The following is a 15,973-nucleotide window of genomic DNA, read 5'->3' as shown; positions in this document are numbered from 1 at the left end:
CGACTTCACTTTCACTTTTCCCTTTCATGCACTGGAGAAGGAAATGGCAACCCACTCCAGTATTCTTGCCTGGAGAATCCCGGGGACGGCGGAGCCTGGTGGGCTGCTGTCTATGGGGTCGCACAGAGTCGGACACAACTGAAGCGACTTAGCATATTAGCATATACAAGATCCATCACCACAGATACTTATAATTTTTTTTTTCCCTCAACATGTGGCTTGTAGGATCTCAGTTCCCCGACCAGGGACTGAACCTGGGCCATGGCAGTGAAAGCCCAGAATCCTCACCACTGAGCCATCAAGGAACTCCCTATAATGTTTTTTCTTGTGATGAGAACTTTTAACATCTACTCTCTTAGCAATTTTCAAATATACAATACAGTATTGTTATCTGTAGTCACCATGCTGTACAATATATCCCGAGGACTTACAACTGGAAATTTGTACCTTTTCACCCCTTTTACCCATTTCACCTACTCCCACCTTCTGTCTTGATAATTTTAACTTTAATTATTTGATTTGGCTGGTGTCTTTCAAGTTTCTTCACTGTAAAATTAATTATATTTACTATATTACTAACTCATGGCAAGATACTTTGAGACTATGTAAGCATAAGATTTATTATAGTTTTGTTATCTAATTTTTATCATTCATTGATAATTCTTGCCTGAAACAATTATTACTGCAGTGTTTGCCAAATGGTGACTTTCTATTTTCACCCTCCTTCTACATTTCTTAGTTGGAATTCTGTGTGTGGTTCAGGAGAACTCTCTTCCTCATTTGTTTATATGTATTGGTATGCACTAGAATTCTTATTTTCAATGGGCTATAATTCATTGCTGGGGCTTCCCAGGTGGCGCTAGTAGTAAAGAACCCACCTGCCAATACAGAAGACAAGAGAGACGCCAATGTGATCCCTCCATCGGAAATGCCAACCCACTTCTCCATTCTTGCCTGGAGAATCCCATGGTCAGAGGAGCCTGGCAGGCTACAGTCCATGCGGTCACAAAGAGTCAGACATGAGTGAAGTGACTGAGCATGCACGTGTAACTCATTGCTAAGGTTATTTATTTTGTTGCTCAAATAACACAGATTGGCCATTTGGAACCTCTTAACATTTGTCCGTGTGCCCCTTCAAGAAGCACTCATCTCTTTTTGGAGTCCTTCCTTTTCTTTTGGGACTACAAGATATCCCAGGTTCATCTTGTACTTTCCTTGTCCAGAAATTAGCCACTGATAAGGAACCTTGCTTCCTTGTAGTAAAGAATGGTATTTAGAAAATAACATCTGACCATTAGATGTTATCCAATCTAGCATTAGATGATTGTTCTTTGCTATGAGGTATTACTGTTCCCATGCCTCTCTATGGACTTCCCTGGTGGCTCAGATGGTGAAAGGGTCTGCTTACAATGTGGGAGACCCAGGTTTGATTCCTGGGCCAGGAAGATCCCCTGAAGAAGGAAATGGCAACCCACTCCAGTACTCTTGCCTGGAAAATCTCTATGAACAGATCTCTATGCCTCTCTATGAACAGAGCTAGGCTATATATATATATGTGTGTGTATCTGTATATATACACATACACACACACATGCACACATATGTGTATTTCATCTATATTTCTATATATATATATATCTGTATAAGTAGAAAACCATTAATTCACAACATTATCTCCAATTCCAATCCAAAACACCATAGGCTTCACTCATTTTCCCCTTTTCAGTGAGCATCCTGGCCCCAATTACTCCTTTGATCAATTCCTCTGAATGTAACCAATTTCCCATAAGTTATCACCAGCCATCCTTACATGGACGCCGACCTCACAATGTTTGGGCTGTCAGTGTTTTTCTGTGAACAGGTTGCCTTCCTCATCCTGCCTAGACTCTGACACTATATGCCAGCACACCAACCCTTTGCCCCTTTCCTGAGCCTACATCTGCATGGAGGCAAGTAAATACCTAAACATGACCAGGGTTCAGTTAGCAGGGAAAACCAGGAAAGTGGATTTTGGTTAGGCAGCCAACACTGTTACAGCACCCATTTCCATCTTGGTATTAGTAGCCCAATTTTCCTTGGGGATACCATACACCTTCTCAAACTATCCTTGTGATTTAAATGGGACAAGATTCACCCTTGGCTCCAGTGAGAGGTTAACCACAAGGCAAGCACTTGAGCAATGTGATTTTCAAGCGTGGGCACATGACCTAAGTCAGGTCATAGAGAGCCTTGCCTAAAATTGCTGAAAGTATTATATAGAAATAGAACCTCTTTCTACTTATGTTGCCAAGCCTTGGACTGCCGATAGTTATCTTTCCACCACATCTGAAAAATGAAGTCAACATAAAGAAAAACAGATTTATGACTTGGAGAGAGATAAAGATTCCATACATCATTGTTAAGCATCTTGATCAAGCCATGCCTGAAGCTATAACTCCTAGGTTTATCTGCTATATGAGCCAATAAATTCTACTTTTTGCTTAAGCCTATTTGAGATGGGTTTCTGTCACTTGCAACCAAAAGTGTTCTCACTAAAACAGCTGGAGCTTAGATAGTTTTTATATTCTCCCAACAGCTGGGGAAGGATTAACTACCATAATTCTTAGCCTAATATAGTGGAATGAAGCAAAAACAAAAACTTTAGACTCTAAGTGAAAACTCTGTGGAAGGATTGGAGGGTCAATGATGGTTTAAAACAATTTCTATGGGTCGTAACATATTTTTAAATTTTATGGCAGACTTACTTAACCAGTCTTTTGCCTTCCCACATGTGAAAAATTGTGACAACAATACTAAAACTTTCAAATTTCAGATCAGGCAAGGAATTATAAGCATGTATTTTAAAGCAGCTTCAATTCCTCAAGAGAGAAGCTAAGTTTATTCCTTATCTTCTTTTCCTATACGGACTTCTAGTCATCCTCTAACTGCAGCCAATAACAAACACTGTTATTAGACTCTCAAACATATGGCATATATCACTTTAAAAAACAAACTCATACAAGGAGACTCAGAAGGCTGCATCTGGGCATCTCAAGAGAGTAGTTCCAAAGGGAAGCCAGAAGCCTAAAATGAACAAATGGGTGTTTTGGTCCAAAGACAATGATTTGGTTTTCTGTGTTTATTTTAGTCATCCATTCAGTATTGGGACAGAGGTCACTGTTCCAGTCAGACAACATAGCATCTTGCCTGGGGTTTGCAGAGAAAAGCCAGACAAGGAGGAGCAGAGTCAGCAGGACTCAACTAGCAACCACGACAAGAGAAGTGAGCAGCTTTCCCCACAGCTGTGTGTCTCATGTTCTCTGTAAACCTCAAAGTTGGCATTGGGAAAGCTTTCTTTAAGATGACAGACTGTTCTTTTCCTTTGTCTCGCCGGTGTTTCCTGGCCCACGTCTGCATCAGTTTTGCCCTCAGTTTGAGGTGGTGGTGGCACGACCCTGCCATGTGGTGGAACCACTCAGTCACCACCAAACTGCCAATCAGTTCCTGGAGGAAAAGACTTCACAGCCATAATCCTATAATCTTTTCTTCCAACAAAGACTCCATTTCACTTGAAGAGGTTGAAATGAATGGCTTTTGTCATTTGGAATCTGAGCACATCTGGATGAACTTTTAGTTTTTAAAAAAATCAGGCCATAAAAAAGTCAACAATATTCCTATTTTGAGGACAAATGTGATTTCATCATATCAAACACATGTTAGAAAGCTTGGCTCACTCTTATTTTTCCATCCTGCTGAAGGTGATGAAGATAGCTGAGCTACTTCATACTCTGCTTCATGCTGATCAGATAAAGCAGATGGTACAGACTCAGGGCTAGTTCTGACTGCAAGGCATTTTAAAGATCCAACAGAAAGAAAGTAAATAAAGCTATAAAAGATCACTGGCAGTTTATTTTTAATTATCATAAATAGGATAACTTTAACAAATTTAGACCTTTTAAAAAGACAGTCTCTCCAAACTTTCCTCCAGAGACTACAAACCCAAAGCCCAAACCCAGAGAAACTTAGCCCTGAACCCCCGGATAAAAGAGAAACCTCATGACTGAAATTTTTACTTGATTTCACAGTTCTAGAGCGATATGTCTAAGGAACAAATGAGCTTCATACCCCAGTGAGATCTTTGGTAGATAGAAAATATTCCATGGTGGCTCAATCAGTAAAGAATCCGCCTATAATGCAGGAGATCCAGGTACGATCCCTCGGGCAGGAAGATCCACTGGATGACGCAATGGCAACCAACTCCTGTATTCTTGCCTGGAGAATTCCATGTTCATTGGGTCCCAAAAGAGTTGGACAAGACTGAGCAACTAACACTTTTACTTTACTTTCACCTTTTCTCCATTAGTTCTTCTATAATCATTCACCAAATCTAATCAACTTTCCTTCCTATATGATTGTCATATTTATTCGTTCCTCTTCATTCCCATTTGTTCAAGGCCCTATCATTTCTCAACTGAGTAACTGCGAAAGTGTCTTAACTAATTTCCTTGCCCCAATCTTCCACCCTGCCATGAGACTGATCTTTCTATTCCATGTTCTAAAGTGTCCTTCCTTTGCTTAAAATTTATTTTTTGTGTATTTTTGTAGTTGATTCACAGTGTTGTGTTATTTCTGGTGTTCAACAAAGTGATTCAGTTATACATCTATATACATTCTATTTCATATTTTTTTTCCATTATGGTTTATCACAGGATATTGAGCAGAGTTCCCTGTGCTATAAGTAGGACCTTGTTTTGACCTTGTTTTTTTATCTGTTTTATATATAATAGTATGTATATGTTAATCCCAAACTCCTAATTCATCCCTCCCTACCTTTCCTGTTTGGTAACATAAGTTTGTTTTCTATGTCTGTGAGCCTGTTTCTGCTTTGCAAGTAAATTCATTTCTATCACTTTTTTAGATTCCACATATAAATGATATTATATAATATTATATTTGTCTTTGTCTTTCTGACTTACTTCACTTAGTATGATAATCTTCAGATCCATTCATGTTGCTGCAAATGGCAATATTTCATTCCTTTTTATGACTGAGTAATATTCCACAGTGTATATGTACTTATATATACCACATTTTCTTTACCCACTCTTCTGTTGAAGGACACGGGTAGCTTCCATGTCTTGGCTATTGTAAATAGTTTCTTTTGCTTAAATTTGATTAATGGCTGCAAGTTGCCTCTGCTACAGAACATATACCTTTTAAATCTGGTCTTGTTAATCTCTCTCACAATCCTTTACTTGAACCTCTGAGATACTGAATTACTCAGGAGCTCTTCACGCTCTCTAGTGAGCTTTTCTCTCACTTGAGCCTTTGCATTTGCAGCTTCCTCCACTAGGAACTCATTCTGCTGCTTTGTAGCTGGTTAAATAATTGCTTCTGGAATTTTGAAACTTAGCTCAAATGCCAGTGCTTCTCAGACATCTCTCCTGGATTCCCATCTGCTTCCGGGTAAGGAAGCTTTTCCTATTTGCTCCTATCTGCTGCTATCATAGTACTTAGTATCTTTTTCACTCACCTTGCTCACTAGCCTGGCAGGGTCTATTTTTTAATTCCTATATCTCCATTGGAGAAGGCAATGGAACCCCACTCCAGTACTCTTTTGCCTGGAGAATCCCATGGACGGAGGAGCCTGGCAGGCTTCAGTCCACGGGGTTGCTAAGAGTCGGACATGACTGAGCGACTTCACTTTCACTTTTCACTTGCATGCATTGGAGAAGGAAATGGCAACCCACTCCAGTGTTCTTGCCTGGAGAATCCCAGGGATGGGGGAGCCTGGTGGGCTGCCATCTGTGGGGTCACATGGAGTCGGACACGACTGAAGCGACTTAGCAGCAGCAGCAGCAGCAGCATATCTCCATTACCTACCATGATTCTTAGTTTAAGTTGGTGCTCAAAAACATTGAATGAATGAATGATGTGGAACATGGAGGGTAGGGTATGGAGTTAGAGAAGGTGAAGTTCAGAAAAAGGAGACCGGCACTTTACAGGAACAGATTACCTTTAATGAGGAGAGAAGGGGCAGCAGTCAGATTAGTGAGCTGCTGCACTAACCCTCAAAAAAGAGTAAGTATATATAGGCATCGGAGAAGGCAATGGCACCCCACTCCAGTACTCTTGCCTGGAAAATCCCGTGGATGGAGGAGCCTGGTAGGCTGTAGTCCATGGGGTCGCTAAGAGTCGGACAGGACTGAGCGACTTCACTTTCACTTTTCACTTTCCTGCATTGGAGAAGGAAATGGCACCCCACTCCAGTGTTCTTGCCTGGAGAATCCCAGGGACGGTGGAGCCTGGTGGGCTGCCATCTATGGAGTCACACAGAGTCAGACACGACTGAGGTGACTTAGCAGCATATATAGGCATATATGTGGAAATCTACTGTCTTAAGGGGGCCTGTTCTTCTCCAGGGTTGTCGGGTGTAGTTATCTCTCAAACGGCTGGGGCAAGGAATTCTGGAGATCGGCCAGAGGCTGCACCGGCTGGGAGCTGGGTGTAATCAACCTTAATGTCCATTTTTTTCTTCTGGTGAGAGAGTTCTTTGTTTTGCATAGAATGGTGGGGAGGACCCGGAGGGAAGTTTTAACTCCAGGCTATTTTGAGCCATGTAACTTTCCTTCGTGGAGAATTGGTTTTAGTTATATTAACCATTTATGTTTGGTTGTTTTTAACTGGCAGTGGCAGTCACCAGCGACCTTGCTCTAGGTCATCATGTAAATCTATCTAGTTGGATATTTTTTGTTACGTTTCTAGAAGTTTTGAATGTGTATTGAATCTCTGCTTCAGTCTACTCTATCTGCACTAAGTTATTCAACACAGAACACTGTAAGGCAAACACATAAATTCACCATATGGAGCCAATAAAAGGTGTTAAAAATAGGGGAAAAGTTACTGATAAAGTGTGACAAGGTTTTCAAACAGGGGCAGTATTATCCATTTATATTGCAGAAACCTTATTCATACTAACTGCAAACAAAGAAATAAAAATTTGTTTTGGAATATTCAGAAGATGGAAATAGTCCTTGTATTTCTGTACCTGAATCTTATCTTGCAGTACTTACTATCAAAATTCATACCCTATCAACTCTGCACCCCAAACTTTATATCCTAGTAAAACTGGTTTCCTTGCTATTTCCTAAATCTTTTATCTTTAGAGCAAGTCTCATGCCCTTGCTTAGATATGCCCCTAATTTAAAATATTCCACCTTCTATCCTTTGTCTAATCAACTTGAGCTCTTCTATGTCCTTTATTCTCAGACTAAATCCTATTACCTTCAAAGAAGCCTCCCCTCAACTATTCTGGCCCATATGAATTGTACCTTTTCCAATTTTCCACAGCACTCATGCCTGCAGGACTCGTGTTGTCCCCCCCACATTCTGACTCCAGCAATCCTCATAACCACTGGGATCTACAGTCCATTGACACCTTTTTACTGTCCCCACATCCCTCATGTCTTCCCTCTGTACCTGGTATAGATGACTTCCATGATCGATCATTATTATCACTCCCTTGAGTATATTTCAACTCTTACAATACTTGCTGAGCAAAACCTCAGTCCAGGTATAGTTCTCTTTGCCTGTGGGGCAACTGCACTCACATAGCTGAGCATGGCTAGAAAATTGTCACCATGCGAACTGGCCTCATTTTGAATACAGGAATACTAACTTGAATGAGGGCTTCCCAGGTGGCACTAGTGGTAAAGAACCTGCCTGCCAGTGTAGGAGACATAAAGAGAGATGGGTTCGATCCCTGGGTCGGGAAGATCCCCTGGAGGAGGGCACAGCATCCCACTCCAGTATTCTTGCCAGGAAATTCCCTTGGACAGGGGAGCCTGGTGGACTACGGTCCATAGGGTCACAAAAAGTCGGGCACGACTGAAGCGACTTAGCACAACCTTCAATGGGTTCTTAATGCTGCCTGGCAGTCCTTTTACATTCCTCTATTCCATTTACTCTCCCATTCTCCTGGACAAGGAGAATTATATATCGGTGATTATATATTGGTTTGTCCTCCATTTATTTGAGGAACTTGTGTTTGCAAGGCTGTATATCACTTGAGGGCAGGAGTCCATTGTCCGAGGCCCCTTTTAGATCCTTTATAATCATAAGGACACGAGCGGTGCCCTGTAAATGGGCCAAGGTCTTTGAACAGTTCCCCATCCCATATTCAGGATATGCAAGGAGTTCTGAAAGGCTGGGAAGTTCAGCCAAGTATTCAGTTCAGTTCAGTTCAATCACTCAGTCATGTCTGACTCTTTGTGACCCCATGAACCGCAGCACGCCAGACCTCCCTGTCCATCACCAACTCCCGGAGTCCACCCAAACCCATGTCCATTGAGTCGGTGATGCCATCCAGTCATCTCATTCTCTGTCGTCCCCTTCTCCTCCTGCCCTCAATTTTTCCCAGCATCAGGGTCTTTTCAAATGAGTCAGCTCTTCACATCAGGTGGCCAAAATATTGGAGTTTCAGCTTCAACATGAGTCCTTGCAATGAACACCCAGGACTGATCTCCTTTAGGATGGACTGGTTGGATCTCCTTGCAGTCCAAGGGACTCTCAAGAGTCTTCTCCAACACCACAGCCAAGTGTAGAAGACCCAAAACCATTTGAAAGTGATCTGTACAGAGAATATTGACAGTGAGGGTGACAGGAGAGAACAAAATGATAGTCCTTTGTATTCACTGGAGGCAGTCAATCAAGGAGACAAAAAAGCTAATTTTCAGGAGGACCAGTCATAGAGCTAGAGTGCTTGGGTTTAAATGCCAGCTCCAATATTAACCAGCTGTGTGGTATGAGGATATTATTAATTAATCTTTGCATCTATTTCCTCTTTGGCAAATGAGACTAAAAGTAGTACCTAACACATAAAGTTTAGAAAGTTTCCAAGAGATAAAGCACTAGTACATGTAGCTAAATGTCCAATAAATACTAGCTATTATTTTCAGGAAGAAGAGTGAGGCTGGAAAGGTTTACTTGAGCTTCTCCAGCTTAAAAGGCAACATCAATCTTCTAATTCTGGTTGCAATATTTTTAGAATATTGCGCAGCACTAAGTTTTTGATCTTGAGACTCTAAATTCTTAGTTAAGTTCTCCACTGCCACCTTTGTCACTCTCATCTTATTCACGGACCTTTCAGTTAAAGAGGCCACTGACCATATCTGAGCTGAGTTAGTTCCTCATGATCAGACCTGGGTCTTTCAGTTAGCACTGCTGGCAGCTGGCCCAAATAATAATAAAGTATGCTGAAATGACTCGGATTTTGGAAAAGGAGATAGGCAGTTGGCCCTGCTATGGCAGTGGTGGATACTTATAGAATCACCTTCACTTTACACTATGGCTGTTTATATTATAAATGTAAACACAATGTCTGAGGAGCCGAGAGACTTCTCTAGCGTGCAAGTCAAAACCCTGCAAAGGTGACATAGCTGGTAACCTGGGCCAAGAAGTACTTCATCGTTGTTTGGATTCAGCATAAGACAGTCATCTCTGTGAGTTTGATATGTCCTCCTCTAGCACCTAGCAATCTCTTGTTGAGTTTCATGCTGAACACAAAAGAGGATATAAGCCAAATGTGAGATGTGGTCCTGCCTTCAAAAAGCTTACAGTCTAGTTGTGTAAGAGACCCTCAAGCACATGCATTCCAAGTTGAGGTCACAATGCGTAGTCAGGTGTTAGGCTGTGGGATAGTAAGTGCTCAGAGAAGAAAGCAGTCAGGAAAGTCAGGCGCTCAAGAAGCTGGCCCGGTTGATGGGTTCATTCACTTCCCTGTGTTCTTTGAGTCCTGCCAGAGCACTCACGAGTGAGTGTGCCTGAGTGTGACAGGTGGATTCCGGGCAATGCCTCCTCCATGATAGTGCTGTGCATATGACTTGGCGTTTGGGTGTGAATATCTACAAAATTCAAGTGTTTGATCTAGAGATACAATCTTCTGGTAAACACTTGTAGGTAGTTTTCTGCCTTCAAAAAGTAATCTCTCAACTGTTCATCAATATTAGGTGTATACAAAGTTCTTACCATTTTCCTCAATACCAGGCACATGTACAAAGGCTTGACTACCCCCTTATGTGCCCCAGGGAAAACATATGGATAATTTTTTCATCTATTTAAGCACAAACTACAGCTCCAACACTATAAAAAATGTACAGAGAACTGTTGGGTAAGATGAAAAAAGTGAGATAAGGACCCAGGACACACCCACCAATATATACACTTCCTTTTGCTGCTCTTCTCTGCTGTGGTCCTTAGAGCTGGCTTGAATGGGGTGAATAGTGTTCTGACATGACAAAGTCCCCCAAATCCTGCCTATGAGGAAAGTGAAGGAGGAAGTCGTAGCTTAGGGGGTAACCAGGTTTAGAAATCTGCTTCTTTAAATCATTCATTCTTTATTCCATTCAGTCATTGACTCTGTAGCCTCTTTAATGTTTAAATGTTATATTTGTTTGGGCAGAGAGGGAAGGAAAGAGTGACATCAATAATTAAAAATGGACTTTAGGGAGAGGCAGTAATGAGACATATTGTCCTTCTAACAGCTTTCTTACAAAAACATGCCTGGGCTGAAGCTTCTGACTGAAGTCACTTATTTCAGAAGGTTTTTTCCCCTCCCTATTAGCTCTGCCAGGATCTGATGTAAACCCATCCACACTAGATTTTATCAGATTTCTTAAAAAAAAAAAAAAAAAAAGCCTTCCTCTGCTCAATCAAAGCTTTCCTAGACTTAAATATTGGATGAGGGAAAAGTCAAGGATCTAATTAGTATCATTATATTTTGGTGAGAATCTGAGATCTGCATCTGGTTTGAATCAATTTGGGGTTGTTAATGATTATCACTTGACACTTACTTGTCAAAGTCAAGTCCCAGCAGTTACTAGTCCTGGTTGCCACCAAACCAGATAGTGATAATACTAGCTGATGTTTTTTTATTATATGCCAGTCACTTGCTGATCTAGGAACTCTAATTTGCATTGTTGTTGATCTAAGTGAATGACAGCTTTTCAACTACAGTTGAATTGGGACTGGTTGTACATCAACTAATCAAAGAAAGTTGATTAAGTGGAAAATCATCAAAAAATGATGCATATATACCTTTAAACATTTTGTTTTAACTTACAACATAGAAATTATGTTCATCTGACAATCTTTTGATGTTTAGCCGATATCTTTTCTTTTAGTATAGCTCAGCTGACTGAAATTCTTGGGGAGGCGGGTTGTTTGTTTTTGGTTTGTTTACCTTTTATAAACAACACCCATAATCAATGGTCAACAGTTTCCATGTTTAATTTCTTTGAAGAGCAGCAGGAACTGCAATACATTTTGGAAGCATCTCAAATGCAGAATCTTTCTACATTTTCAAGATTATTCCCCCAATCTTTTACAGCCATTGAATATAAAAGTATTCATAAAGTTTGTTTTTATTGTTATCATGACAGAGAAAGCATGTGGCTAAGACTTCCCCTCACTGCTTCCAAGTAGACCGGGGGTTTGACTCTGCTTTCAGTTTTAGTGTTGCCAAATTCAATAATGTTTTGGCCCACAAACTAGTTGAGCAGGAAAGAGCTTCCAAAAAAATCCAAGAGTCATCACATGTCAAACATCCGTGTGTTTAATTCCAAGGAACATCTGGATGTATGAATCAGGATTGTTTCCCCCAAAGTTTTCATTCAACCAACAAGTGTTTAAGTGCCTTCTATATGACAGGCACTTTAAGGAGCCCACAAGACTTGTAAATTGCTTCTTAAGTGAATTTACGTAATTTCAAATTTTGGACACCAAAAATAAAGATGTGGAGCGCCGTCAATTATACTTGGTTGCAGAGTATGCTTAAGTAAACAAGTCCCCAAGTTATTGCCTTAGGAACAATTTAAACTTGTCCCACAGTCATCTTGGTTCAATGTTTTATAAACATAATCCTTAGGCTTTTCATTATGTCCTAAAACTAGCTTCAGCACCTGGGCTGTTCATGAAGCCACAAATGACTTTCTAAAATACCCTTTGAAAATCAACATTGGGCATTAGGTCTACAAAACAGTCTTGAATTGTTTCCTAAATAGTTACTGAAATTTGTGCTCTTTTTTTCCTTTGGGTTTTATAGATTAGATCACTGTTGCCCCCAAACATTCTACATTGATGGAAATGTTTATTTTGAGCTGTCTATTCAATAGCCACTAGTTACTACTGAGTTTTTGAATTGTACCTGGAGTGACTAAATTTTAATTTTTATTTAAATTTATTTATTTTTATTTAAATTTTTAATAGCCACATATGACTAGGAACTATCATATTGGATAGCACAGTCCAGGATGTTAGTAATTACCCCTCTCAGGAGTACCCAGCCACCCTACCAACAACACAGTTTAATTCTGAGTAAACATTTTTTTCAGAGGATGCTGAGCTTTTGTAATTATTTTTCTGAAGTTTCTTAGGAACTTGGTTAGAGTAATAAGAACTTCTGTGGAGTTAATTTGATTGAACTCCACGAACATTTATTGGCCACTTCCTGAATACCAGACTCCGTGCTAGTAAAATGGTCTTTGACTGGGGAAGCCCACAAACTAGCCTGAGAGAAACAAAAAGACAGATAATTTCAGTTCAGTGTGGAGAAATAGTAGAAGGAACATGGGAAGAGCACCTCACCAAGGGCTTCTGGTCAATCCTGACCTGAGTCTTGAAGGCTTGGTATGAACAGGTCAGGCAAAGGGATGAGGGGTAAATATGGAAGAAGAAGTGTATCTAAGGCAAAGATTACTGCATGGGCAAAGCCAAAAGATCAAGACTACACACTTTATTGCTTGAAGGAAAAGGGAAAGACAAAGAATGCAGGAGATGAGACTGGAAGTGTAGGCGGGTGCCCAGATTAAAGGGCCTGATTCAGACAGATAGATGATGTATAAAAATTGTACTGCTCGTTAATTCCTTGGGATTTTGAAAGTTTCAATATTTTTGTGACAGACTCTGGCAGGAGAATAGGGTCTGGCAATTCATAGGCAATTGGGAGTCTTGAAATGTTTCCTGTTAGGAATTGTCTCTGTTTTCCTCTCAGAGTGTCTGACTTGCGATTAGGTTTAAACCACTAGTGCTCGTTCACTTGCATGTTTCTTCAATTAATTGGAGTTTTTTCAGTTAATGAGGACGCCTTCTGAATGTGAGCTCCTTGAGGGCAGAAACCATGTTTCATCTCTTTTATCCCCAAGTGTGGAATCCAGCATACAAAGGGGTTCAAATAATATTTGTTGAAAAAAATGAATGAATAAGTGAAAGAATGCCAGGCAGGTGATAGATGTTACAACTATGATTTCAGTATGATGGTTTCCATTGGCAAGCTCATGGTCCAGGTAGAAAATCAGACACGTTCTATTTACCTAATAGAAAGTTACACTTCCCAGAGTGTATTTCATACAACTCTTGTCTCGAGAGAAGATAGTCTATGGTCAAATAGTGAAAAGTGATGTATAACATACTCCTTCTCTTGAAGATTTAAAATTCACTCTAGGATACTAAAACCCCTGATAAGTCAGGCTCTATTTAGCCTATCATTTGCCAGACTAATTTGGTCTGTTCTGTTTGTACGTCTTTCACTAACATGTCACAGAGCTAATGTTTTGAAGAGTACATTTTGGGCTTCTCATAAAAGTGATAAACACTTTTCTACCACAGAGATAGAAATTTATTATGGTTATAGTAAATAATTATTATAATTATGAATGCAATGTATATTTAACATTCAAAATATGATGTTATTCACTGTATTAACAAACCCCAAAAAGATCATCTCAATATATATAGAACAAGCATTTGACAAGGACATCCACACTCAGGCTCAGTAGAATCAAACTGCTGAGGACTAAAGAGAAAACAAAGTCCAAAATCTTGTGGTATCTGGTGCGGTATAGGACTGCAGGAGAATTTTTATATCCTTCTAAGGCAATGCCAAAGAATGCTCAAACTATCGCACAATGGCACTCATCTCACATGCTAGTAAAGTAATGCTCAAAATTCTCCAAGCCAGGCTTCAGCAATACGTGAACCGTGAACTTCCAGATGTTCAAGCTGGTTTTAGAAAAGGCAGAGGAACCAGAGATCAAATTGCCAATATCCGCTGGATCATTGAAAAAGCAAGAGAGTTCCAGAAAAACATCTATTTCTGCTTTATTGACTATGCCAAAGCCTTTGACTGTGTGGATCACAAATAAACTGTGGAAAATTCTGAAAGAGATGGGAATACCAGACCATCTGACCTGTCTCTTGAGAAACCTGTATGCAGGTCAGGAAGCAACAGTTAGAACTGGACATGGAACAACAGACTGGTTCCAAATAGGAAAAGGAGTACGTCAAGGCTGTATATTGTCACCCTGCTTATTTAACTTCTATGCAGAGTACATCATGAGAAACGCTGGGCTGGAAGAAACACAAGCTGGAATCAAGATTGCTGGGAGAAATATCAATAACCTCAGATATGCAGATGACACCACCCTTATGGCAGAAAGTGAAGAAGAACTAAAGAGCCTCTTGATGAAGGTGAAGGAGGAGAGTGAAAAAGTTGGCTTAAAGCTCAACATTCAGAAAACTAAGATCATGGCATCTGGTCCCATCACTCCATGGGAAATAGATGGGGAAACAGTGGAAACAGTGTCAGACTTTACTTTTTTGGGCTCCAAAATCACTGCTGATTGTGATTGCAGCCATGAAATTAAAAGACGCTTACTCCTTGGAAGGAAGGTTATGGCCAACCTAGATAGCATGTTTAAAAGCAGAGACATTACTTTGCCAACAAAAGTCCGTCTAGTCAAAGCTATGGTTTTTCCAGTGGTCATGTATGGATGTGAGAGTTGGACGGTGAAGAAAGCTGAGTGCCGCAGAATTGATGCTTTTGAACTGTGGTGTTGGAGAAGACTGTTGAGAGTCCCTTGGACTGCAAGGAGATCCAATCAATCCATCCTAAAAGAGATCAATCCTGGGTGTTCATTGGAAGGTCTGATGTTGAAGCTGAAGCTCCAATACTTTGGCCACCTCATGCGAAGGGTTGACTCATTGGAAAAGACCCTAATGCTGGGAAGGATTGGGGGCAGGAGGAGAAGGGGACGACAGAGGATGAGATGGTTGGATGGCATCACCGACTCGATGAACATGGGTTTGGGTAGACTCCGGGAGTTGGTGATGGACAGAGAGGCCTGGCGTGCTGCAATTCATGGGGTCGCAGAGAGTCGGACACGACTGAGCGACTGAACTGAACTGAACCTAGAAGGAAAAATGTAAAAGCATAATGCTTTGGAAACCTTTACATAATTTTCCTTCCTAGCTTTTGCTAGGTTTCTAGGTATATGATAGACATTAATCAGTGTTAATCACAAAAGTAGATCATGTTCGTAACTGTTCATCATAAGTGAGCGTTTGTTTAGAAGTAGAAGGCTGTCTAAATGAAGTGTACCATATGATTTACAGGATCTTAGCTCCCCCAATCAGGGATCGAACCCAAGTCCAGGCAATGAAAACCCTGTTCTAACCACTGGAGCACCAGGAAATTCCCAAAATGAGGCAAATTCTTGAAGTCTCTCTAATCATCTGTGCTTAGCAGGGTAGGGATCAAAGACTATGGAACAGGGCTGAATCCACTGAATTACATAACCTGGTAGATACAAAATAGCTTCTGAAACAGACCTACTTCCTGGTAGTACTTGTCATCCTATTTCAGGCCACATGAATTTCTACTACTGAAATATGAGCCAGAAAAGCAGGTTTTCAAAAATAAAGTGACACTACCATGCTGGAGGCCATAATTACCAATTGCTTAACATGTATTGTGTAGGTGGGAACTGCTTTAAAGAGAGTATTACAAACTCTGAATTTTTTTCTTTATCCCATTTATCACTGGCAACAGACAGATTTCATTACATGGGGGGAAATTCTTGTTATGTAACATGTTCTGGCTTTATCGATATCAGGTCGTCAAAGGCTTCCCCTTCCTCTAGCCTTGGACTGGGGTTTCTTC

At 40.5% G+C, this 15,973-nt stretch overlaps 1 long non-coding RNA gene across 1 annotated transcript in view; it reads left to right on the top strand.

Moving 5' to 3' along the window:
- Positions 1-1,877: 1,877 nt before the first annotated feature.
- Positions 1,878-15,973, top strand: part of LOC145541477 (uncharacterized) — a 43,159-nt gene continuing 29,063 nt past the window's right edge. Inside the window, exons 1-2 of the long non-coding RNA XR_014079046.1 lie at positions 1,878-1,949; positions 3,128-3,261. This is a non-coding gene — a long non-coding RNA (uncharacterized LOC145541477). The remainder of the gene's footprint in view (positions 1,950-3,127; positions 3,262-15,973) is intronic.

This window comes from Giraffa tippelskirchi, chromosome 3 (assembly GCF_054371585.1).
Source record: "Giraffa tippelskirchi isolate mGirTip1 chromosome 3, T2T-mGirTip1v1.2.pri, whole genome shotgun sequence".
NCBI classification, from domain to species: Eukaryota; Metazoa; Chordata; class Mammalia; order Artiodactyla; family Giraffidae; genus Giraffa; species Giraffa tippelskirchi.
The sequence above is the reverse complement of the archived record's forward strand: the minus strand, read 5'-3'. Positions and strand labels throughout refer to the sequence as shown.